Here is a 27620-nt window from a genome sequence, read left to right on the forward strand (position 1 = left end):
AGTTAGCTTCAAGCTTCTAATGCTCACTTTCAGAGTTTTTAGATTAGGTCTGTCTATTTAGCTTCTTCAACCATTCCCTATTCCCTGATTCAGCTACCGTTTTCTAACAATGATTTTCATCTTGTTCTTCCAGGCCCAAAATCTGCCCAGGTTGAGTTAAGTCGCCGTCGCACTTTTTTCTTTACTGCTCTGTTTTTCTGGAATTATCTCCCAATTTCAATTAGGGCAGAATCATCTTTCAAAAATTTCAAGACTGCAATAAATACTTCCCTTTTTCAGCAGGCCTTCAACACAACCACCTAAGTCTGGGACCACTCATTGAGTTATCACTAGTCTCTTGCCCTCCCGGTTCCCATTTCCCTTGTATAACTTATACTTTTTTGCCCTTACCTGTTTACCTCTTGTTTGCTACTCTTTATAGTATGCCTGTGAAACATACACATAGTGAGGGCCCTTATAAGGAACCATGGTACCCTCATGCTTTGCCTTTGTAACACAGGTCTCCTAGTGGTGTCCAGCGTGTGTGTTGCACTGCAGCCCTGCCTCAGTTGTTACTGCCTTGTCTCCAGCCTTGCCCCAGCCTGTTCCTACCTTGTCTGCAGACCTGCCTTTGTTTGTTTTCATTGGCTCCAACTTTGCCTCAGCTTGTTCTTGCCTTGTGTCCAGGCCTGCTTTTGCCCTGCTTCCTGCCTTCTGTTTATGTTAGTCTAAACTCTGGTTGCCTACTGTGCCTTGTCCTGTGCCTTGCCTGTGTGACTTGTATACTGCCAGTCAGGGCCTGGCAAACCTTCGAGTTGACCAGGTAGCACCAACTCAGCTGCGGCCCAAGGGGGCTTACCTTTCCTGAACTCTGATACCAAAATTGGAACCCATTTTTATTAGGGGTGGGCAATTAAAGTGTTAATAATGCTATTAACGTGATAATTTTTTAACACATAATGAGCTTTTTAATGTTGGCCATTTTTAAAATGCAGATCTGCCCCTTCCTCCCTCATTTGCCTCTACTGCTGGGCTCAGGCTCTGGATTGTTTCAGCTTCCTTGGCGCAGCCTCAAAGTCCTTGTCTTCCGCTGCACAGCTAGGCTCTGCAGATACTTGAGTTGTGCAGTGCAGGAAGTCAAGAAGTCTGGTGGAACTTGAAACTGCAAGACTTCCCCAACTTCCTGCACTGTGGTGGTGCTCAAGTATCTGTCAAACCCAGTTGTGCAGGGGAAGACAAAGACTTTGAGGCTGCACCGAGGAAGCTGAAAAAAATCCAGAGCCCAAACGCAGTTGTAGAGGTAACTGAGGGATGAGGGGGGAGGGGGTAACATGGCACTACCTAAGGCAGCTATCTCCCTATGGGAATAGCATATTCTTGTGGCACACATCTTAGAGATTTGCCGGCACTAGAGACTGATGGGTGACATGTGCGAGCTAAGGTATGCGTGGCCGATACAATAAACTTTATGAGAATTGCTAGAGAAACTCCATCTGCATTAACTTTCTGTGAACTAGCAATATCTTAAAGAAACATCAAGCCTCTCTCTACAGCATCACTGAAATTTAATTGAAGATGCATTTACTAACAATTATCCCTGAATAAACGAAAATAAAAATAACTATAACTTACCATATAGTACATTTTCAGTCACTTTAAAATATACCATTTTTGTCCACAGAGGCCATCTGTTTGACAAATCTGAGTATCAGATTACCTATCATGTTTCTAGCTTAGCTTTAAGAAAGAAAAGGCTTTCCAATGTTTAATTTGTATTGAGGGGTGGGGGGGAGGATAGGAGAAGAATTGGCAGAGCAAAATGATTTGGTACAATACCTATATTCAACTTCTTTTTAACATTTTGTTCGAGTAAAGTACAGAATAACTTTGGTGTCTGTGTTCTTTGGTATTAAGATTGTGACAGATTTTTCTATGTTTGCAAAGCTATCAGGTTACCTATTTCCAGGAGGGAGATGTTTTGGTCAGTCCTGGTTTTGAACTCACTTTTCAATGCAGTGTGGTGTTTTAGGTCCCTGATTCTACCTGGGGGGGGGGGGGGGGGGGGGGGGTGTCAGTTATGATTGAGCTGGAAGCCTAAAGAAGCAGTAGGAAACTGTAGAGAGAGAAAACTCAAGAATGTCCAGTAAGCCTAGAGATTTATCGAAGCACACAGTTTTCTTCTGTCCAGCTCCATACTAAAGACACCCACAGTAAAATGAAAACAACAATCGAGAACCAATTTCTATTGTCATAACTAGCTTTAACATGCACATCTGATCAACATGGAGAGAGCCAGGTTGCTTTCCAGTGATGTTACTGATGACACAAAATATAGGGCCTTTACTAAGGGGTCCTTTCACTAAGGTATGGTAGGCTCTACAGGCGTGCAGCACGCACCTAAATGAGACTACCGCCAGGCCGGCATGCCCCCTGGTGATAATTTCAGATTTGGTGCTTGCCCAAAGCGCCTGGATGAATTATTTATTTATTTCTTCCTATGTGCGTGAGCCCGTACTGCTAGATCAATGGGTGGCATTAAGGGCTCAGGCGGTTTTAAACGCGTGCTGGTTTCAGTTTTACCACATGCCCTTTCCCCATCACATTAAAAAAAAAACATTTTTGCAGACACAGTAAAAACTGGCCCGGCGCACACCTAATACATGCGCCTACACTGCTACAGGCCACTTTATACTGTGGCTTAGTAAAAGGGCCCCAAAGACTTCCTAAACCAGTCCTGAGAACCCCACAGCCCATCCTGAGGACAGTCACAGCAAATATGCATGGGATAAATCTGCATGTACAAATTTATCTTATGCATAGTCATTGTAGTTATCCTAAAACCTGGCTGACTGTAGGATCCCTAGGCCAGATTTGGGAAGCCCTGGCTTATACACGTAGCATGCACACACAGAAGAGACTACATTTCAAATGGTTTAGGAGATGTGCCTAATTTTGGTTGAAAACTGACTAGGACTGAATTATGGACTAGATTCTGTAAATGGCACCCAAATTTGGGTGCCGAAAAGAATGAGCGCTGAGTGCTATTCTAGAAATGGTGTTCCGAGTTGGGCACTGTTTATAGAAAAGCACATAGCAACGTGAGCCGCACCGAACTTTTGGCACAAGAATTTACCCCGAATGAAACCTGGTATAAATCCTCACACATGAATTCTATAATACTGCGTGCATCTTTAGTAAACACCCCTGACTCACCCATGCTCCTCTCATGGCCATGTTCCCTTTTCAGTTGCATGCTAAAAGATTTACATGTACATCTTTACTTTATAGAACAATGCTTAGCAAGATGCATGTGTAAATCCAAAGTGTTGCCAATTAACTGCAATAATTATTAGCGCCCAATTATTGGTGCTAATTGGTTCATTATTCAATTAAATTGTGCATGCATCCAAATCTGCACATGCAATTTTGAGCGCCATATATATATACTAGTAAAAAAGGCCTGTTTCTGAAAGAAATGAAACGGGCGCTAGTAAGGTTTTCCTCGGAGTGTGTATGTTTGAGAGAGTGTGTGTGAGAGAGAGAGAGTGAATGTGCGAGTGTGTGTGTGTGACAGAGAGAGAGTGAGACTGGGTGCAAGTGTGTCTGTGAGAGAGAGAGTGTGTGTGTGTGAGATTGAGAGTGTGTGCCAGGGGCGCCCCTCCCTTCCCTCCTCCCAGTTCCAGGGTCCACCCTCCCTCCGAGTTCCAGAGTCGTCCCCCCTCCCTCCCTCCGAGTTCCAGGGTCGTCCCCCCCTCCGAGTTCCAGGGTCATCCCCCACCTCCTTCCCTCCGAGTTCCAGGGTCATCCCCCCTCCCTCCCTCTGAGTTCCAGGGTCAACCCCTCCCTCCTTCCGAGTTCCAGGGTCGTCCCCTCCCTCCCTCCGAGTTCCAGGTTCCCCCCACCTCCCTCCCTTCCTCCGAGTTTCAGGCTCCCTCCCTCCCTCCGTCCGAGTTCCAGGGTCCTCCCTCCCTCCGGCCGAATTTCAGGCTCCCTCCCTCCCTCCATCCAAGTTCCAGGGTCCTCCCTCCCTCCGTCCAAGTTCCAGGTCCCCCCTCCCTCCCAGTTCCAGGCCCCCTCCCTACGAAGTTTAAAAGTCATCTTGACTTACCTCGTTGGGGTTACGGCGGCTGCCAGCGTGCAGGCTCGGCCCTTCTCTCTCTCTCAGCTGTGGTCCCGCCCTCAATTCCTGTTTCCGCAAGGGCGGGACCACAGCTGAGAGAGAGAAAAGGGCCGACACTGCACGCGTTTTACCACTGCTGCCAGCCGCCGTAACCCTGACTTGGTAAGTGAAAATGACTTTTAAACATTGGAGGGAGGGGGCCTGGAACTGGAAGGGAGGGAGGGAGGGACGACGACACCCTCATATTTGTGACGTTGTGTTGCTTTGCCTGGAAACTATGCTGCGTTCCCTTCCCTCTCAGTGTTCAGCCCTCGATGTCATAACGTTATGACGCGAGGGCGGGACAGTGAGACAGATGCTTACAGGCAGCACGAACCCCACGGACCCTACAAACCCTCTAGTGCCACTGGGAGTCAGCTTCAGAACGTTGGAGTTGGTAATTATTATATAGGATAATCTGAGGGTATATGTCTATTCTTAGGTTCTTAGAGAAAAGAGGGTGGTGACAGAGTAGAGAAATAAAGTTGCCCACTCAGTCCACCGAACACAGAGATGCCATGTGGAAGAGATATCATGAAAAAGAGATTTTAGTATACACCCCCAGCTCTGCCCACTACACCCTCTGCCCCACCTCAACCCCATGGTCATTCCAGAAAATACCTTTACAGCCGTAACAACAGTGATGGATGAGAACTAAAGACAACCATTTCTCCTATTTTTCCTGTTGTCTACTCTCACAACTTTTCATTCAACTTAGCTTCCCTTATCAGTCACTTTCTTTGTCTTAGAATGTAGGATGATCAATAAAAAACAACCCCTGGGTTGTTTTTTATTCATTTGAAATAAAGACCTTGTCTAGGAAACACCATTTGTGAGAGGACTCTTTTGGATCCACTGTTTGTATGTTTTGGCTTTCGTTTCTCCTGTGGAGAGATCACCTTCTGTAGGTGTTGGCTTCGTTAGAATGTAGGATAACACTGCAAATATTATACCAGGCCTTAAAGCGCCAAACAGTTATTAACTGGAACAAGCTGGACTGCTACAAATCCCAACACAGGAACTACATGCTTAGCAGAATCCTTCACCTCAGTCAAACAAGCAGAACATGGACAGGACCTCATCCAATACAGTATAAAAGACTATGGGGCCCTTTTACCAAACAGCTGTAAAAAGTAGCCTTAGCCCCACCCTTACATGGGTCATTCATAAGAACATAAGAATAGCCATACTGGGTCAGACCAATGGTCCATCTAGCCCATCCAGCAGTATCCCGCTTCCAACAGTGGCCAATCCAGGTCACAAATACCTGGCAGAAACCCAAGCAGTGGCTTCCTCCATGTCCATCTCAATAATAGACTATGGACTTTTCCTCCAGGAACTTGTCCAATCCTTTTTTTAAACCCAGATGCGCTAACCGTTGTTACCACAACCTCCGGCAATGAATTCCAGAGCTTAACCGTTCTTTGAGAGAAAAAAATATTTCCTCCTATTTGTTTTAAAAGTATTTCCATGTAATTTCAAGTGTCCCCTGGTCTTTGTACTTTTTGAAAGAGTGAAAAATTGATTCACTTCTACCTGTTCTATACCACTCAGGATTTTATAGACTTCAATCATATCCCCCCTCAGCCATCTTTTTCCAAGCTGAAGGGTCCCAACCTCTTTAGCCTTTCCTTATATGGGAGGAGTTCCATCCCCTTTATCATTTTGGTCGCTCTTCTTTCAACCTTTCCTAATTCCGCTGTATCTTTTTTGAGATACGGTGACCAGAATTGAACGCAGTACCCAAGGTGAGGTCGCACCATGGAGCGATACAGAGTCATTATAACATTATTAGTCTTATTTTGCATCCCTTTCCTAATAATTCCTAGCACCCTGTTTGCTGCTGCACACTGGGCAAAAGATTTCAGCGTATTGTCTACAATGACACCTACATCTTTTTCTTCAGTGCTGACTCCTAAGGTGGACCCCAGCATCAGGTAACTATGATTCGGATTGTTCTTTCCACTTTGTATTTGTCCACATTAAGTTTCATCTGTCATTGGGATGCCAAGTTTTCCAGTTTCGCATTCGTCTTGAAAACTTTAATAGTTTTGTGTCATCTGCAAATTTAATCAACTCACTCGGCGTTCCATTTTCCAGATCATTTATAAATATGTTAAATAGCACCACTCCTAGTACAGATCCCTGCAACACTCCACTATTCACCCTCCTCCATTCAGAAAAATGGCCATTTAACCCTACACACTAAGAAATGCAGGCGTTTTAGTACATATGCCCCTATAATTACACTAATGATGTGCCTATAAGTTCCAGCACTCTGAGCACTTGGCTAAATAACAAGGCAGACTATTAGCCCTCATGCTTTGGTAGAGTAATCAGTGGTAGAGGCTATAAATGATGGTTACATCTATGCTGTAATATGTTTCATTATAAGCAATCTGCTTCCTCTCTTCCTCTTCAAGTTCAATTTCAGTTCAAGCAAAGCACTGCAGCAATGCCATTCTTTCAGTTATCACTTACATCCATCCAATTCATTATCCTGCAAGCACACTGTTCACGGGTTATTTGACCTTTGTGCAAAGTCTTTTCTGCTTCAAGTCAATTCTTGTAGAGAATGTAAAATAACAAATAATCAGAATGCATGGTCATTCCAAACAGAATTATGTCTGCTACTTTCCTATAAAGTATTTCTGTTGTAACACGAAGTTTCACAAAACAAAAGTTAGCAAAGTGTGTGATCATCACAGCAACACAGTAACAGAAAATGATGACAAAAAGGGACCAAATTCACTCATCTAGTCTGCCCATTTGAGATCCTTCACTTGGATCCTCCCCTAACTTACCTCTCACTTAACGTCTCAACTTATTTCATGCTACTGCCCTCCATATCAATCCTAAGCTTCTGATTGAAGTGTCACATTTCCAATAAATCTTACCATTTTCACATGAAAGTCATGAGTTCCACTTTAGAATAAAGTTCAAAGATCTCTTTTTGATTTACAAGGCTTTACAACAGAGTCATTCTGTCCTAAAGGTTTATAAGCCATCAAGATCCCTTCAGTCAGAAAGTGTGCAGTGGCTGTCCATTCCTTTGCGCAAACAGGCTCACTTCACTGAAAGCTGGTCCTGTTCTTTCTCAATTGCAGGACCTGAGACCTGGATCAGCTCCCAGTTCAGATTTGACTGAGTGCAGGTGTAGCAGAGTTCAAGAAACAACTGAAGGCTTCTTTTTTTGTATAGACTTTTTCTAATTAATGTGACTATACATTAAAATTAGGTGATTTTGTTTTATTGTCACTGTCTTGATCTCATCTTCTCCTCCAACTGTTCACCCTCTTGTTTCCTTGCCTCTGATCTTCCCCTCTCTGATCACCATCTTATAACTTTCACACTTAAATCTCCACCCTCCCAGTCCCGTCCTATCTTATCTAATTTATCTAGGAATCTTCACGATATTGACCCTTCATCTCTATCCTCCCATGTTTCAAACCTCCTCTCTACTGTGGCACCATCCACGTCTGTCAACGAGGCTGTTTCTTCTTACAACAATACTCAATCCTCTGCATTAGACACTCTTGCACCTTTGATGACCCACCCTATAAGGCGTACAAAACCCCAACCTTGGCTGACTTCTAATATCCGCTACCTACGCTCCTGTACCCGCTCCGCCGAACACCTCTGGCGGAAATCTCGGGCCCTTGCTGATTTCTTACACTTTAAGTTCATGCTGACCTCCTTCCAATCTGCTCTTTTACGTGCCAAACAGGATTATTATATCCAACTGACCAACTCTCTTGGCTCTAACCCTCGACTTCTCTTCACCACATTGAACTCTCTCCTCAAGGTGCCCCCTCCCCCAACTCCCCCTTCATTATCTCCTCAGACCCTTGCTGAATTCTTTCACGACAAGGTTCAAAAGATAAACCTTGAATTCTCTACCTCGCCACCTCTCCCTCCACTAGTCCGTTCCCCTCTCTCTCCTTCCCCTTATTCCTTTCCTCCTTTCCTGAAGTTACCATAGAAGAAACTACACTTCTCCTTTCTTCCTCAAAATGTACCACCTGTACCTCTGATCCCATTCCCACCCACCTTCTTAATGCCATCTCACCTGCTCTTATTCCTTTTATCGGTCACATTCTCAACCTCTCACTTTCCACTGCAACTGTCCCTACTGCCTTTAAACATGCTGTGGTCACACCTCTCCTTAAGAAGCCTTCACTCGACCCTACTTGTCCCTCTAATTACCGACCCATCTCCCTCCTCCCTTTTCTCTCCAAATTACTTGAGCGTGCTGTTCACCACCGCTGCCTTGATTTTCTCTCCTCATATGCTATTCTTGACCCACTACAATCTGGTTTTCGCCCTCTCCACTCAACCGAAACTGCGCTTACTAAAGTCTCCAATTACCTATTACTGGCTAAATCCAGAGGTCTCTATTCCATCCTCATTCTTCTTGATCTTTCCGCTGCTTTTGACACTGTCGATCACAGCATACTCCTCGATACCCTGTCCTCACTTGGATTCCAGGGCTCTGTCCTTTCCTGGTTCTCTTCCTACCTCTCCCTCCACACCTTCAGTGTTCACTCTGGTGGATCCTCTTCTATTTCTATCCCTCTGCCTGTTGGCATACCTCAGGGTTCTGTTCTTGGTCCCCTCCTCTTTTCTATCTACACTTCTTCCCTTGGTTCATTAATCTCATCCCATGGCTTTTCCTACCATCTCTATGCTGATGACTCCCAAATCTACCTTTCTACTCCTGATATCTCACCTTGCATCCATACCAAAATTTCAGCATGCTTGTCTGACATTGCTGTCTGGATGGCTCAACGGTACCTGAAATTAAACATGACCAAAACCGAGCTTCTCATCCCCCCCCCCCTCGCCCCTCCCCCCCCCCCCCCCCCCCCCCGTTTTCTATTTCTGTTGATGGCTCTCTCATTCTCCCTGTCTCCTCAGCTCAAAACCTTGGGGTTATCTTTGACTCTTCTCTCTCCTTCTCTGCTCATATCCAGCAGATCGCCAAGACCTGTCGTTTCTTTCTTTACAACATCCGTAAAATCCGCCCTTTTATTTCCGAGCACTCTACCAAAACCCTCATCCACACCCTTGTCACCTCTCGTTTAGACTACTGCAAACTGCTTCTTTCTGGCCTCCCACTTAGTCACCTCTCCCCTCTCCAATCGGTTCAAAACTCTGCTGCCCGTCTCGTCTTCCGCCAGTGTCGCTTTACTCATACTACCCCTCTCCTCAAGTCGCTTCACTGGCTCCCTATCCGTTTTCGCATCCTGTTCAAACTTCTTCTACTAACTTATAAATGTACTCACTCTGCTGCTCCCCAGTATCTCTCCACACTCGTCCTTCCCTACACCCCTTCCCGTGCACTCCGCTCCATGGATAAATCCTTCTTATCTGTTCCCTTCTCCACTGCTGCCAACTCCAGACTTCGTGCCTTCTGTCTTGCTGCACCCTATGCCTGGAATAAACTTCCTGAGCCCCTACGTCTTGCCCCATCCTTGGCCACCTTTAAATCTAGACTGAAAGCCCATCTCTTTAACATTGCTTTTGACTCATAACCACTTGTAACCAACTCGCCTCCACCTACCCTCCTCTCCTCCTTCCTGTACACATTAATTGATTTGATTTGTTTACTTTATTTTTTGTCTATTAGATTGTAAGCTCTTTGAGCAGGGACTGTCTTTCTTCTATGTTTGTGCAGCGCTGCGTATGCCTTGTAGCGCTATAGAAATGCTAAATAGTAGTAGTAGTAGTAATGTTTTATTATATTCTGTAGATCAATTACATCTTATGCTGTGAAACTGTGACTGTATACTCTGTTTGCTTTAATAAATTGTTTCCAGTAAATTCTTTTATTTTAGAACACTATCCAGCTTATAATCGAACGAGAAAAACGCCCAAGTTCCGACCTAAATCGGGAGATGGGCGTTTATCTCACAAAAACGATTAAAGCGGTATAATCGAAAGCCGATTTTGGACGTTTTCAACTGCACTCCGTCGCGGATGCGGACAAAGTTGATGGGGGCGTGTCAGAGGTGTGGCGAAGGCGGAACTGGGGCGTGGTTATCTGCCGAACAGAGATGGGTGCATTTCACAGATAATGGGACAAAAGTATGCGTTTTTAGCTAGAATTTAGGGCACTTTTCCTGGACCCTGTTTTTTCACGAATAAGGCCCCAAAAAGTGCCCTAAATGACCAGATGACCACTGGAGGGAATCGGGGATGACCTCCCCTGACTCCCCCAGTGGTCATAAACCCCCTCCCACCACAAAAAATGATGTTTCACAACTTTTTATTTTGACCCTCAAATGTCATACCCACCTCCCTGGCAGCAGTATGCAGGTCCCTGGAGCAGTTGTTAGGGGGTGCAGTGGACTTCAGGCAGGTGGACCCAGGCCCATCCCCCCCTACCTGTTACAATTGTGCTGCTTAATGCTTAGTCGTCCAACCCCCCCCGAACCCACTGTACCCACATGTAGGTGCCCCCTTTCACTCCTTAGGGCTATAGTAATGGTGTAGACTTGTGGGCAGTGGGTTTTGAGGGGGGCTCTACACACAAGGGAAGGGTGCTATGCACCTGGGAGCTCTTTTACCTTTTGTTCTGTTTTTGTAAAAGTGCCCCCTAGGGTGCCTGGTTGGTGTCCTGGCATGTTAGGGGGACCAGTGCACTACGACTCCTGGCCCCTCCCACGAACAAATGCCTTGGATTTATTCGTTTTTGAGCTGGGCGATTTCATTGTCCATTATCGCTGAAAAGCAAAAACGCCCAGCTCACAACTTGGCGAATAAAACATGGACGTCTAATTGTTTCGAAAATACGCTTTGGTCCGCCCCTTCACGGACCCGTTCTCGGAGATAAACGCCCATGGAGATAGGCGTTTCTGTTCGATTATGCCCCTCCATTGTTGTTTATGAAGTGTCTTTGTACCCTCAGCCCTGGAGAATCTGTTCCCAGCATATGAGAACCAATGGCAGTGTTTTTGAGATGTCAGTAGAACTCAGCTCTTGCGGCTGAATGAGCACCCTGTCTAAGAAGTATACCCAGGGTGGAGATTAAATCCACAGTGCTTCTACTACCTAACATATCTTTCCATTAGGGAGCATTGTAAACAATGGAGTTCATCCACGTGTAATTACTTGAAGAAAACTTTGGAACAATTCCCTTTAATGGTCGCACTCAATAGCTTTTATTCTGTTAATCACCTGAAAGTCTGTTTAATCTTTGGTCTTTTTAAAGCAGCTCAGGTATACAACAAATGCAAAAAGAGAGCAGATCCAAATCCAATATATAAAATGATGCTTATATTTAAAAATACCTGAGGTGGTTCACATTACACCGATGCATGGCCTGCATTAGGGGCTACTGTAGAGTTTTTCCTGCTATCTCACCTTTGCTGGTCCAAGGCCTGGCTAGGACTGAACCATCTTTTCATGATCTAATATGGATTCAGCAGTTCACGGTAATTTAGCAATTTTTTAACCTGCCCACCTGGCCCACCTGGCCCTACTAATCCAGTAATATCTACCTTTAAAGATTTGATTTTGAGAGATCTGGATCTGCTGGAACAGAATAAGGGCGGGTTCAAGGGAAAGAGAAATTTATCCTCCAGGCAATGGGCTGCATTACATCAGCTCAAAAAAGAACCCTCAATTGTCGTGATAAGAGCAGACAAAGGAGGAGCCACTGTGATCTGGGATATCCATCAATATCGTGAAGAAGCAATGAAACATCTGAATGATCTGGCAGCATACAAGGTGCTTACCACAGATCCGATGGAAGGATTACAAGCATATATTAAAGATATAGTAACAGAAGCAGTAAAAATTAATATGCTCACAGCTAAGGAAGGAAGTTTTCTTATGGAAAGAAACCCTCAGACACCCAAAATATATTTTCTACCCAAAATTCATAAACGGATGCAAGACCCGCCGGGACGCCCAATAGTTTCCACTAGATCGTCTGTTTTAGAAACCTTGTCTCAGTTTGTGGATCTTTTTTTAAAGAATCATGTACAAGATATGCCTTCTTATATAAAAGACTCTTCCCATTTCTTGAGAGAGATGGAAAAAATCGAGAATGTGACAGAAGATTCTTGGTTGGTTACGCTTGACATAGTGTCTTTATATACACGGATTCCCCAGTCAGGGGCTTTAGAAATAATTAAACAGATTGTGGAGGCTAGACATGGACCCCAGCGGATCGCATCTGATTTTATAGTACAATTGGCAGAATTGGTTATTCTGAAGAACTATTTTTGGTTTGATAAAACATTCTATTTACAAACCCAGGGTGTAGCTATGGGGGCTACCCTAGCTCCGTCAGTGGCAACACTTTATATAGCCAGATTAGAATCTATGTTGATTTATCCATCTGAACGCTTCAAACCAGTACAGATGTGGAAACGTTATCTGGACGATATCTTTTTCCTTTGGACGGACTCTGAACAATCTCTGCATGAATTTATTGCCTGGTTAAATACATTGGATTCAAACATTTCATTTACTATGACAGCTAATAAGACATCGATTGAATTTCTGGATTTATTGATTTACAAGAATGAAACAGGACTGTCCACTACTTTATATCGAAAACCTTCAAGCCGCAATACACTTTTACAGTTTAATAGCTGTCATCCATATCATTTAAAGTATAATCTGCCAGTTAGTCAATTTTTGAGAGTGAGAAGGGTGTGCTCCACTCTTCAGGAATTTAAGGACCAATCGATAGATTTAAAACAAAGATTTCAGGCACGAGGATATCCTAAATCATCGATTAAAAAAGCTTACCTACGTGCCCGGTTTGCTCAACGACCCCTTCTGCTGAAAGAGAATATGCCTGATGTTGAAACTCGGGAAGAAAGATTAACCTGTGTTCTCTCATTTACTAGAATGAGTCAGAAGTTGATACAAAGTATTAAAACTCATTGGCATATTCTGCAACTATTTCCATGTTTTTCAGAACTCCCCCGTATTGCATACACCAGGGGAAAAACAATGGGAGAGGTGTTAGCAAAGAAAAAATTCCTTCACTCCAATAGGATTGAAATAAGAGGTGAACAAGTAGAATGTGGCCATTGCCAGTGGTGTAAAACAGGAATGATGGGTCCTACCTGGTGTGCCCCTGGGAGAGATAGAATTATGGGCCTAAGGGAGAGAGTTACATGTGATTCGAATAACGTGGTATATAGTATTATATGCCCTTGTGGATTGATTTACATAGGACGGAGCGGCAGATCAATTAAGATCCGCTTAACGGAGCATAAATCCAGAATTACTACTCAGAATATGCAGGCTCCTTTAGTAGCCCACTGGCTAGACAAAAATCATACAGTAGAGGAAATACGATGGAGAATTCTGGAATGTGTAGGTACAGGGGAGGAGGGAGGCTCGGTTAAAAAATTGCTAAATTACCGTGAACAATTTTATATTTTTTCTTTAAACACGGTATCGCCAGCTGGTTTAAATGCTGAGCTAGAATGGATGTCACTGATTGGATAGATCAATGTATCCTGTATTGTGGAGGTCCAATAGAGCCCAGGGGGAGGATCCATGAGGTCAGAGGTAATTTGAATATTTAAGCAAGTGATGAGAACGCCGGCGCCATCTTGAGAAGGGGTAAACCCGCTATAATTAAGTAGAGCTGACGCTGGGAGAGACTGTAGGTAAGAGATTTTGATAATTATAGCGTGAAATAACCTAGACTATTGATAACTTATGAAGGAAGGTTTTCTATGTGCTAGGAAAATTTATTAATACATTGGGTTTCTATTTTTAGGGGATAGCCCTTGACACAGCTCGATGGAGGGCGAAACATGCATGTCGGGCACTGAACCCTCTGGTCTGACTATATAAGATAAGTAATTAAACTGATAAAACAGTAAAATAGCTTTTGAAGTTAAACAACATAATAAATTGGCTAAACCAATGAAGAAGTGGACGCTAGTTACATTGCCATACTCAAATCTTTGGTAATGGGCGTCGCTGAGGTGGCCTGAGAAAGCAAAAAGAGAGAGAAAAAATTTTGATAATATATAAGTAAGGTCAAGACATTCTTTATTTGAATAAGTGTGAAGATCTTTGCTTGAATTATATTAATTACCGGACCCAAGTTTGAATTAGTTGTTATGAAAACATGTCTAGCTCAAAATATCTTAGTTTTTGTCCTGGATGATTTTGTTTGGTCCATTATGGCAGAAAAATGTCCAAGTGTTAGGAATGCCCAAATCCTGCCCTTAACACACCCCTGACATGCCCTCTTCTGATTTGAATGTACTGTGGATAAACTGCATAGAAAAACAGTTAAAGAATGGGTTTCAAAAATATCAATTTGAACATTTTGGGAAGCAAAATGTCCAAATGCCAATATATGCCATTTTTTAAAATGTTTTTCTCTTTCAAAAATGAGCCCCCAAGTCTCTCCATAGAGAAAAGTGAATAGTGGAGTGCCACATGGATTCTGTACTGGGACCAGTGCTTTTTAACATATCTATAATTGATCTGGAAATGGGAATAGTGAATGAGGTGATCAAATTTACAGATGACAGAAAAGTTGTGGAATTGTACGCGGAATGCATAAAATTAAAGGAGCACTTGGGATGATGGAAAACTGGGCATCTATATGGCAGATGAAATTTTATGTGGACATGTGCAAAATGATGTACACTGAGAAGAGTAAGCTAAATCATAGTTACATGATGCTAGGTACCACACTTGGAGTCACCACCAAAGAAAAAGATTTAGGGGTCATCATTGAAATCATGTTAAAATCTTTTGGTCTGCTTGCGGTGGCAGCCAAAAAAGCAAACAGAATGTTAGGAATTATTAGGAAAGGAATAGAGAATAAATCAAAGAATATTAGAATGCCTCTGTATTGTTCCATAGTGAGACCACACCTTGAGTATTGAATGCAATTCTGGTTGATACATCTCAAAAAAGATATAAAGGAACTAGAAAAGGTACAGAGAAAGGCGATGAAATTGATTGGGATGGGATGATTCTCATGTAAGGAAAAGCTAAAGAGGTTAGAGCTCTTCCACTTGGAAACATGTTAGACTAGAAATGAATTGTACAGCAATGCTTCAGACTGAAGAACATATTGCTTACTGAATTATGTACGATGATATCAATACTCCAAATTCAGGAAACAATTAAAAGCATTCTTTTTCTCTCAGGCTTTCTCAGATTAATAGTATAAGGCTGCTCACAGATCAAAATATTTGTGTAATTGTCTTATTGTGTTTATTGTTATGTTTTTATGAAATGGTGTATATTTAACTTGTACACTACCTGGTACTATTGGATAGAGCAGTTTATAAATATTTTAAATAAATAAAATATGGCAGAAGGGGCATATGATAGATGTCTATAAAGTCCTGAATGGAGTGGACCTGTAAATGTAAATCAATTGTTTATTCTTTCAAAAGTACAAAGACTTAAGAGATTCTTTTAATGTCGTAGTGGTCTAGTTGGGTCCAACAGTCAGGAATCATGACTATTTACTCCTGCCCATCCAAGATTCTTTTTCATGACCCCTAGCATGTTTCGCTCTTGCCTAATGGACCCCACTAGGCCACAGGTAGTGTCACGGTAGGTAGTGTCACGGAACCCGGGATGGTGAGCCCTTGGGCTGCAGCCAGGCTGCAGCAAACAAGTCCTATGGGGAGGCGTAGAGCAGAGGCAAACCAGGCACTGAACACAAACAAGATACCAGACATGGCAAATAGACAGAGCACACTCAAGACAAGGTGAAACCAGTGCCTGGCTAAAGCGAAAACCAGGAACAGAACTTAACAAAAGAAGGAACCAGGAACAAAGGAACGACACTCATACGGGCCACAAGGCTGAACTGGAACCCACCCGTAACAGAGTCCAAGCACATGGGCCGCAAGGCCGAACTGGAACCCACTCATACCAGAGGGAAGGGAAAAGAAATAGAACAGAATCTCTTGAGCAAGTACTACTCAAGCAGTGCACATACACTGCACTAAACAGAGCCACAAACAAGGGGTCAAAAGAACCTACACACAGACACAAACAAACTGAAGGGGAAAGGACAGCCCCACTTTGACTCACATGGAAGAAACCACAAGTAAAAGATAAGAAAACCACACAGGGAAACAGAACAGACTATGCTGGAGAGCCTAGTTAACAATGAAGTAATCCATTCTGGTTCAAACCAGAACCACACACACAGAAAAACAGAACAGGGCTTTGCTTGGAAACAAAAATAACAGGCAAATAATCCATACAGGTTCAAACCAGAACCACACACATAGGGCTCAAGGCTGTGCCCAGAGGCACAGCAAACAAGACCACTAGTTCCCTCAGAATCAAACAACAGTACAACAAGAAAAGGGAAAAACAGACCTGTTGCAAAGGTCACGCAGGAAAGATCCCTGGGTCCTTATAAAGGAGTAAGCTGATGATATCACAAGTAGGAAATGAAGCAGAAGCAGGGACAGCAAAGCAAGGCTTGGTTAACAGGAAGAAAAACAACAGGAAAAAAGGCAGACTGGAGAGGTCACAGAGCTAGATACAGAGAAACAGTAGGTCTGGACAAAAGGGCATGAACACAACCGTGACAGGTAGGAATGGGGTGCCTATGGGGAGTGGGGGTGGGGTTCTGGTCTCAACTTACTTGCTTTGGTTGAGGGGAGGGGGAAACATGAGCGAGGGAGGAATTGGAGGTGGCCAGTGAACCTGCTTTAACTGAATATCAGCTGAGACCCACATAATCCCCAGCAGCTACTATATCATGAATTAGCCATGGATATTCAATGCTGGTGACTGGACATGACCTAATATTGAATGTCTTGGGCTAATTTTGCTAATGGCGGTCAGTTACAAAAAACAAAACAAAACACTGACTGCCACATGCTGAATACTGAGCAAATTGAAAATAATGGCAGATAGCATGTTCTACATTGTATAGGAACAACTTAAGTATCTAAACTGAAGGCAGCACAAGAAAATACTTTCTAGGTTTTTATTTGATCTGTAAAACATTTTTATGCAACTCAGCAAAATCCGCTTAAGTGCAAGAGTCTGGGACCAAAGAAATGCACGCAGTTAACCGGAGTATGCACTTAACCGCTGTAACCCAAAGAAGCTTGACATCTGATAAACATATGTACAGTGCTGTTTATTATTATATGTACAGCAAACAGTCTCCGTTAACTGAAGTTAGGCTTACTTGAAGTAATCAGTTATAGTCCTCTGTACACTATTGGGTCTGTGAGTTCCATAGACTTTGTCTGCCAGACAGTAAAAACTGTCATAGCACTGACATCCAGTGGCCTGCAGATAGGCCCGCACGGTGTTGAGACTCTCCAGCGCTCTTGCAAAAGTGACAGGAGGAGGTTGTTCAATTTCGTCAGAATGTGCCTCGCTGCGCATTTCATCATCTGTTCCATCATCAGCCGTTGTTGCCTGCGTGTAGGCGCATATCTTGACATCAGTGTTGTCTTCAGCTGTTTGTAGATTGTAATCAACAGCTACGTAGCGATGGAACTCCTCTTCAGTAACACCAGTTGGGGTGTCAATAACCTGTTCATCTGACGCATTTGCAACAACTGCATCTGTTTCATCCCTCTCCACATCCTTAACAAAACTTGCCCGCTTGTAACAGTTCACAATGGTTGCCTGTGTAACATGATTCCAGGCTTCTTTCTGCATATGTAGGGAATCCAACAGTGATAGATTACGAGCCAGTTCAACAGCACGTTTATCCTTGCCAGTCTGGTCATCCATAACACTCATCAGACGACGTAGCACAAGAGCCCAATAATGTTGTTTGAAATTAGCTGTTATGCCCTGATCCATAGGTTGTTGGATCAGAGAGGTAGTGTTTGGTGGCAGGAAGACCACCTTGACGTTAGACAGCCTGACATCATCCCTGTGTGCAGCACAATTATCACAAAGCAACAAAATCTGATGCTTTTGTGCCCGAATTCTAGTGTCTAACTTCTTTAGCCACTGCTTCCGAATTTCACCAGTCATCCATGAATTTGCATTAGCCTTGTATGACATAGGAAGTCACTTAACTTTCTTGAAGCAACGAGGCTGTTTGTTCTTTCCAATGACGAGGATTTCCAACTTCTCACTCCCATCCATATTGCAGCAAAGGAGGATCGTCAGTCGGTCCTTCGACGTTTTACCACCAGTAGTTTCGGCATGTTTGAATGCAAGTGTTCCATCAGGAATCGCTTGCCAGTAGACACCGATTTTGTCAGCACTGAAAATGTCACGAGGTGCAAACTCATTCAAGATGGTAGGAAGAACTGAAACAACCCAATTTTCAGCACCAGAGTCATCAGTGTCTTGTTTCTCACCATGCTGTTTCTTGAATTTTATGTTGTTCCTCTCCTTCCATCTTTCCAACCATCCAACAGTGGCTTTGAATTCAGTTAGTCCAAGACTTTCAGCTAGCTGGTTTCTCCATAAGCAGTGGACCACTGACAGGAAACTGTCTGCTCCTGACTTGAGAAAACCACCGAAGAAGAGCATCTTCTACCTCCTCAGCTTTTCCCATCCATTTTCGTTTCCATTGTGGATTTGTATTGTTTTGCCAGTCTTCCAGAAGCTGGTCTTTCTGCTTCAAGACACGTGAAATTTGACTGGTATTGACACCATATTCTTTAGCAATAGATGCTTGACTTTGTTTGTTTTCTATTTTTTTAAGAACTTCTATTTGTTCAGCCAGTGTTAAAGTCTTACAGTTCCGCTGCTGATGACCTCAGTGTACACTCTAACAACATTTTTTTCACTTATTCTGCCTGTGGCAGTTAAAGGGGCAGTAAATTTGAAATCTTTTTGGTTGTCACGTGCCAATCGGCTTCCATATTCCATGCGCGTGCTTATGCCGAGTTTTTCCTGCAGAGAAGCAGTCTTAAACCGTGCATATAAGCGAATCTTGAACTTATCAGTGGTGCGCTAAACCAAAGTTTATCCCTATAGAAATTGATGGTGCCAAAAACGGGACTGAAGTACGGTATGCAGTTAAACAGAGCATGTGCTTATCCGACGTGCACTTAAATGGAGTGCACTGTATTTACTTTTCAGGATCTAAGTAAAACTTAAAACATTGTTGGCAGCTTTCTCTCATGAACTCAGAATATCTCTGCCGCAAGTTTCATTAAAAGATCTTTGGAAAACATATGGTACATTATCAGCAACGTACCAGAAAAAACTATCAGAGCTATAATGAGCAAGATGAGGTAAAATGCCAATTGTCTCTGATGGGGTAAGTGTCAGGAAACAGAAAATGTCTACAAAACCTCTCCCCAAAATGTAACCCTACATAACAAAGAAAATAAAAAAGGTTACAGTGTAATAGCCCATCTAAAAAGCAATAGAAAACTTATCAAGTACTGACAAAAGCACTAAAGGGCATGTTTACTAGGCAATGAGTGCAGGTTTTACCTCAAAGTAGCTGTTAGCACAGAGCCACACTCATGGCTACTGCATGCTAAATCCTGCACAGGTAGGGGTGAGATGGGCAGAGAAGAGGTGGCTACTGAGTAGCAGTGAAGTTTATTTATTTGAATTTTGCACACACCTTTTTCAGCAGTAGCTCAAGGTGAGTTACATTCAAGCACTTCCCTGTCCCTGGAGGGCTCACAATCTAACTTTGTACCTTAGGAAATGGAGAGTTAAGAGACTTGCCAAAGATCACAAGAAGCAGCAGTAGGATTTGAAGCAGGCACCTCTGGATGTCAAGACTGGTGCTCTAACCACTAGGCTACTCCTCCACTCCTAACCACTAGGCTACTCCTCCACTCCTAGCACATGGGCAGGTGCTATGCACTAGCTGTCACAACTGCAGAAAGCATTGCTGACAACACTACCTCAAGAGCTCATGCTACATGCAAGCTGCACTACCAGCAATCCATCTCCAAGCCCCTTCCCAATCTCCTCAACACTCTCCTCTCCTCACCCTCTGATTTCCTTGATCACCAGATTCCTGGTCCCTGGTGATCCCTGGTCATCTAGTGGAATGAGATGAGAGTGGCCCCTCTCTGCACCTGCACCAATGACCCATAACAATAGTCTTGCAGTATTAATGCTACAGGTCATTCTTCCTCATAATGACAATCAATCCATCAACACCATTTTTAAACCTGGAGCCAGACAGGCAGGAGCAGAGGAGGACCGCTACTACTCCATTCCAGTAGACTAGGTATACTCCTAATTAAGTCCCAGGGTGATCAGGGTGTGGGGGAGGATCAGGTTGATGACATTGGGGAGGAGCTTTGCACCAGAGAAAGGGCTTGAAGGGAGTGTCTATGTGTGTGTGTGTAGGGGGGGGCTTCACTTAGGGGAGGCCCTGTGTTGGATGGCAGGTAATGTTGTAGGGGGTCAGGTTGCACGGCAATGGGTGTTCATCTTGCTGCCAGTTTACACTGAGAGCCAGGTTGCATGTCTTGGTACATCAGTGCTATCTGCTGAGGTATGCCACACTGTGACCCTCTGGTAGGTGCCTGTCTTATGCAGTGAAAGCAGGGCAGATGTTTGGCAAAGTCTGTGCTATAAGTCTGGAACTTTAGTTGCAGCTCGTGAAAGAGCCTACCACACTTTAATAAACAGGCCCATGAGATAGGGAAAAGGATTTTTGCTGGAATGTTTCCAAGACTTTGTGTTGAAGTGTTCTTAAGCCATGCAAAACAGATTTCACAATAGTGAAGCAGCTTTCCATACAACCTCTAAGCAAAGATATTTGATTGACAAGGCACTTATTTGCTATTAAAGAAAAGTTCTCAAGTAGTCTTGGCACAGCACTGCTCACCTGAAGTCATTACAGGACAGTCTGTGGGCTATTTTTAAGGGTTATCTTGCTTCACTTTCACTTTGCAGCTCAGCACCATTTTGCTGAGAGAGATTTCTGCCAGAAGGCAAACTGAACCATTTGGCAGATACGATAGTGCTGCAGGAGTTTTGCTTTATGTAAACAGACTGTTTCATTCTATTCTTGATAAAAGCATGTAAAAAGAACCGTTTACTGTACCAGTATTTCTCAATCTTACACACAATAGAGATGATTTTCTAAAGGTTTTTTCCCCCATGTCTACAGCTGATAGTGTGCAAGTGTATATGTGTGTTTGTGTCAAAAAACAACTGTACTATTGCTGATTAAGGGGGTCTTTTGCTAAGCCGCAGTAGAATTTGTTTTTTTTTTTAGCTCACAGCAGAAATCAGCTGACAGTAAACGTCAAGACGCCCATTATATTTCTATGGGCATCATGGCGTTTACCACCAGCTGATTTCTACCGTGAGCTAAAAACACTACCGCTTCTTAGTAAAAGACCCCCTTAGAGTTTGGGGTCTGAACAGAACAGTTACTTTCCTTGGAAGCAGAGCGAGAGATGACCTGCCAAAGTGAAAGGCTCCAGCTGAATGTGGGAGACTTGGCAGGTATTCAATCTGTAACCTGTGAGAAGGGAGCAAACTACATTTAGGACCATTCAGGTCAGGAAGGGATTACAGTCCAAGCAGGCTCTGAAAGCTTTATGTTCTGTACAAAGATGGTGTGGTTGAGAAGTTTCTCACCTTAGGTTAAAGGTGATTTACCAATTTCTGGTCACCAACAGAACTGTGTAAACACCATGCAGAGTGGTTTTTGTTTTTTTTTTTTGTTTTTTTAACCTTTGGGTATTAGTTTTATTTTAATTTTTTTTGAGTAGTTTGGCTTAGACTGCTCCGCAGTCTTATAACAGTGCTGTTAATATCTATTTAACAGTCAATCGGATTGCTTATTTTCTTGTAAGTACCATTACATGCCACAGTGTACAGTACAGTTCATAAGTATATACCAATAAAGCTGTTTATTGTTGAACACTGTCTGTTCTTGGTAAATTCTTGTATACAACGGGGTTTTCTCCTCACATAAAGTTCAGGGAGGAATTGTCTCTTTTGATACCAGTCATGCACACGAGCAAGTCCCAGAACCCTGATTCTAGGTAATAGAGGGCTCAGCCCCACAAAACAAACTCCAGTGTATATAGTTGATTTCCTGCAGGGTGAGTAGGGGAAGCATAGGATTATATAAACATACTGAGATCTTTAAGTCTTTCACTATATCTTTATAACGAAGAACACCAATCATTTTAGGAGCTGCTCTCTGGACTAACTCCATTAGGTTTATATAGTTTTGAAGGTATAACCTCCAGAATTACACAAAGAACTTCCTGTTCTGGGGCAGAGAGAGCATAGAACGAAGGAAGGACAGGCGCGCACGGCACCCCCCCAGTGGCGTGTACCCGGGGGGGTTCTTTCATGGGGGGGAGGGTGTCCTTTCGCCGGGGGGGGTCACGCTGCATCCGGGGGGGGGCGTGGCACATCGGCGATCCGCCCCGGGTGTCAGCCCCCCTAGGAACGCCACTGCACCCACATATCCCCAGGTTCTTCCCTAGTGCTGCCCTTTGTACTGTCCCTGACCTCCCCACGTTTTTTGAGAGTGGTCAGAGACTATATTCAGCAGCACTGTTCAGTTTAGTGCTGCTGAATATTGGCAGTTGGGCAGCTCACAGCGATTTAAGGGGACTGGAGCCTCTCCTGCCCATTTAAATCGCTCTGAATATCAGCTGGAAAGCGATCTGAGGTGCACATTTTCCAGAGCTGGTGTACATTCAAAACATCTTTTCTACCGTTACTGTCTGGGCATTTATTTTGTAGTCATGCTATTACAATTTACGATTTAAACGTTCCTCTACCAGTCATCTCTAAACTCTTTCTAGTGTCTCCTATTCATATTGCCAAGCATCTTCCCCAAAATCTTCCCTATTACCCCAAACTAGAGCCCTTTGTCCACAACATCTCACCTCCCCCCAGCCTATCCCCATCTTCCCACCCATAATCTCCCTATTTCCTTCTCACTCTACCCCTCATGTCTGGACCTGCAGTGGTTTGCCATGTCCTGCTCCCTCCTTTTAACAGATTTCTTGTATGGAAAGGTGGGGTGGGGGGGGCGCAGCGGCGATCCACCCCGGGTGGCAATCGACCAAGGAACGCCACTGCCGCATGCTACCTGATTAGCACGGGAGCCTTGAATGCCTTCTAAATAGGTGGTGGTAAGGGCTCCTGCAGTAATGGCCACACACTAATGGGTAAATTAGCGCATGCCATTACAAAAAAATATGAAAGGTGACCAATTTACCACCATGCTAAAAGTGGCCACAGTGCATGGAAAAACCACAAGCTGACAAAACGTACTGGCCACTTTTTAGTGCGGCTTGATAAAAGACCCCTAAATCTGCAGACCCGACAAGCATAGGAACTGGCTCTCTAAGTGCTGAGCACACCCAATATTGAGCAAGTTCCTTCATCATGTCCAGGGAGGGGAAAGAAGCAGGGGATAATGTGCTGAAAATTTCCCACTAAATCATTGTTCTTTCTTGGCAGTTTTGAACTTGCAGATTTAAGTTTCTTAAAAATTACCATAGAAAAGTCAAATGTCTTGAAGATAATTTACCATGGACAAAAATGATATATCTGCAGGGGAGAGGGGTAGGATACATTTTCAGTTGTGTATATGTGCTTGAGGAAATCTCGTCCAACAGGGTCAATAGGAGTTGTTTGTTCTTCCAGTTTATTGACGAGACTGGAACATTTTATTGTCCCAGTATTTGTTATGAATGTTAATTCATTTTTGGTATGTGGTTACTTTTCTGATGCACTGAAGGTTGCTACAGTGCATGTAGTGTTGAAAAGTTCAGCTGCTGGTTGTGATGTGTAGGCCATTTATCACCCAATTTCTACATAGCCTATTTTAGCGAAAATTATTAAATAAGTATATTTAGTCGAATGATTTTTTTGTCAACTAGTTCCTAGTTGGATTCATTTCAGTACAGCTTCTACAAGGATCATAGCACAGAGGAATTGTTAGCTGCGTTTATGTTTTTGATTTTTTTGATATTTCCAAGAAATGTAAGGAGGGGTGACAAAAATTTCTTCAGGTATATAAGTGAAAGGAGAATGACTAAAAAGGGAATTGTGAGACTAAAAGATACTGCGAACCGCTATGTGGATAATGATGAAGAAAAAGCAAATTTTCTAAATAGATACTTTTGTTCTGTTTTCACAGAAGAAAATCCTGGAGAAGGACCGCGATGGACTGCAAAAAGTATAAATGAGATTGAAGTGGATAGAGCACCGTTCACGGAAGAGAGTGTGTATGAACAGCTTGAAAAGCTAAAGGTGGATAAAGCCATGGGACCGGATGGGATCCACCCCAGGATATTGAGGGAGCTCAGAGAGGTTCTGGCGGGTCCTCTTAAAGATTTGTTTAACATATCCTTGCAGACGGGAGAGGTTCCGAAGGATTGGAGAACGGCGGAGGTGGTCCCTCTTCACAAGAGTGGTGATAGGGAAGAAGCTGGAAACTACAGGCCGGTAAGCCTCACTTCGATTATTGGAAAAATAATGGAAGCGATGCTGAAGGAAAGGATAGTGAATTTCCTGGAAGCCAATAAGTTGCAAGATCCGAGACAACATGGTTTTACCAAAGGGAAATCGTGCCAAATGAATCTCATTGAGTTCTTTGATTGGGTGACAGGAGAATTGAATCAAGGACGAGCTATGGACGTAATCTACTTAGATTTCAGCAAAGCTTTTGACACGGTTCCCCACAGGAGGCTCTTAAATAAACTGGAAGGGCTGAAGATAGGACCCGAAGTGGTGAACTGGATTAGGAACTGGTTGACGGACAGAAGCCAGAGGGTGGTGGTGAATGGAATTCGCTCGGAGGAGGGAAAGTTGAGTAGTGGTGTGCCTCAGGGATCGGTGCTGGGACCGATTCTGTTCAATATATTTGTGAGTGACATTGCCGAAGGGTTAGAAGGTAAAGTTTGCCTATTTGCGGATGATACTAAGATCTGCAACAGAGTGGACACCCGGGAAGGAGTGGAAAACATGAAAAAGGATCTGAGGAAGCTAGAAGAATGGTCTAAGGTTTGGCAATTAAAATTCAATGCGGAGAAATGCAAAGTGATGCACTTAGGGAATAGAAACCCTCAGGAGATGTATGTGTTAGGCAGGGAGAACCTGATAGGTACGGACGAGGAGAGGGATCTTGGGGTGATAGTATCTGAGCATCTGAAGGCGACGAAACAGTGTGACAAGGCTGTGGCCGTAGCTAGAAGGTTGTTAGGCTGTATAGAGAGAGGTGTGACCAGCAGAAGAAAGGAGGTGTTGATGCCCCTGTAAGTCGTTGGTGAGGCCCCACCTAGAGTATTGTGTTCAGTTTTGGAGGCCGTATCTTGCGAAGGATGTAAAAAGAATTGAAGCGGTGCAAAGAAAAGCTATGAGAATGGTATGGGATTTGCGTTACAAGACGTATGAGGAGAGACTTGATGACCTGAACATGTATACTCTGGAAGAAAGGAGAAACAGGGGTGATATGATACAGACGTTCAAATATTTGAAAAGTATTAATCCGCAAACAAACCTTTTCCGGAGGTGTGAAGGCAGTAGAACGAGAGGACGTGAAATGAGATTGAAGGGGGGCAGACTCAAGAAAAATGTCAGGAAGTATTTTTTCACGGAGAGAGTAGTGGATGCTTGGAATGCCCTCCCGCGGGAGGTGGTGGAAATGAAAACGGTAACAGAATTCAAACACACGTGGGATAAACATAAAGGAATCCTATTCAGAAGGAATGGATCCTAAGGAGCTTAGCCAAGATTGGGTGGCAGAGCCAGCCGGTGGTGGGAGGCGAGGATAGTGCTGGGCAGACTTATATGGTCTGTGCCAGAGCCAGTGGTGGGAGGCGGGGCTGGTGGTTGGGAGGCGGGGATAGTGCTGGACAGACTTATACGGTCTGTGCCCTGAAGAGGACAGGTACAAATCAAAGTAGGGTATACAGAAAAAGTAGCACATATGAGTTTGTCTTGTTGGGCAGACTGGATGGACCATGCAGGTCTTTTTCTGCCGTCATTTACTATGTTACTATGTTATTAGATACACTGGATCACAGTGTGTTGCTTCGGTGTCTGTGTGCTTGTGGCCTTGTGAGAACCGTGATGAGGTGATTTGAGCTGTTTGTAACAGAAAAAAAATTTGTACGAATAGGTGATAATGTTTCAGCTATACACTCGTTGCCTACAGGGGTACCACAAGGATCAGTGTTCTCAGTGGTTATATTTAATATCTATTTGCTTCATCTGTGCCATTTGTTGCATTCTATGGATGTATAATATTGTGTATATGCTGATGACATCCAATATTTTCCCCCCCTGATGACTTCTGTTTCTGATGTGGCCTCTAGATTGTAGGTGGTATTTGATGTTATACTTGATATGTTGGGCAAGAATCAATTGATGTTGAATGTTGCCAAGACAGAGTTGATGTATGTTGTTGTACACCCAACAGTGGTGCTGCCTGAGTCAATATCACTGTTGGGAATTTCTGTAAACCGTTTCATCACAAGTGCACAATTAGGGGGTTGTATTGCATACTGGCTTTCTTTTTACATCCCAAGTTCAGCCATTGATACGCAATTTTTATTTTAAATTGCAAATGCTGAGAAAGCTGAGGTTTTTATTGCTGGCGATGGTATTGAATGGGTTAGATTATTGTAACATCACTTATTTGGGGCTGCCTGTTTCTTGTATTCAGTTGCTCCAAATTGTTCAGAACTCAGCGGTGCAATTAATATTTAGCCTGCCGAGGTCTGAGCACATTAAAATGTATTTGAAATGACTCCGATGGCTGCCTGTTGTTTACCAAGTGAAACATAAGCTGTTAATGATGGCTTAGTGTGCACTTTATCAGCCATGTTCTTTTTATTTATGAAATGCTGTACAGTGGTATGTACCATCATGGATGTTGCAGTCAGCAACAGGTTGTGAACTTATTGTACCTCCTTTGCAATGTCTGTGGCTGGAACTGACAAGAAAGGGGACATTCTCCGTCACTGGATCGATTGAATGGAACAATTTGGTTGCATTTTAGCGACTGTTAAAGGGCCCTTTGTTATGTTTGGCCTATTATGCACCTACTGAGTAAGAATGCTGCTGGATCTTGCCTGGTTTCTGTTTTTGAGAGTTGAATTGTGTTAGTTGTTTTATGTAAATTGTTATTGTTTATTATTTATGCTTTTATTGTACTCTGCCCTAGATAAGGGCAGCTTGGAGTGGAGGAGTGGCCTAGTGGTTAGGGTGGTGGACTTTGGTCCTGCCAAACTGAGTTCAATTCCCACTTCAGGCACCAGCAGCTCCTTGTGACTCTGGACAAGTCACTTAACCCTCCATTGCCCCGTGTAAGCCACATTGAGCCTGCCATGAGTGGGAAAGTGTGGGGTACAAATGTAACAAAAAATTATAAGTAATAACTCTAATCTAAATATCTCAAAATCTGTTTAAAATCTTCATTGGGATTGTTCTGTTTTCATTGGAATCATTTGACTTCTCTATAAAAATGCAATAGGATCTGTTTACAAAGCTGCAGTAAGAATTGGCCTTAATGTGCCCTTACATTGATCTTTCCTGTGTGCTAAGGCCATTTTTATCACAGCTG

At 43.4% G+C, this 27620-nt stretch overlaps 1 protein-coding gene across 1 annotated transcript in view; it reads right to left on the reverse strand.

The window, feature by feature from the left end:
* Window positions 1–27620, reverse strand: part of TENM2 (teneurin transmembrane protein 2) — a 1250894-nt gene that overhangs the window by 710126 nt on the left and 513148 nt on the right. The window lies entirely within an intron of this gene.

Source organism: Microcaecilia unicolor, chromosome 8 (assembly GCF_901765095.1).
Source record: "Microcaecilia unicolor chromosome 8, aMicUni1.1, whole genome shotgun sequence".
Taxonomy (NCBI): Eukaryota; Metazoa; Chordata; class Amphibia; order Gymnophiona; family Siphonopidae; genus Microcaecilia; species Microcaecilia unicolor.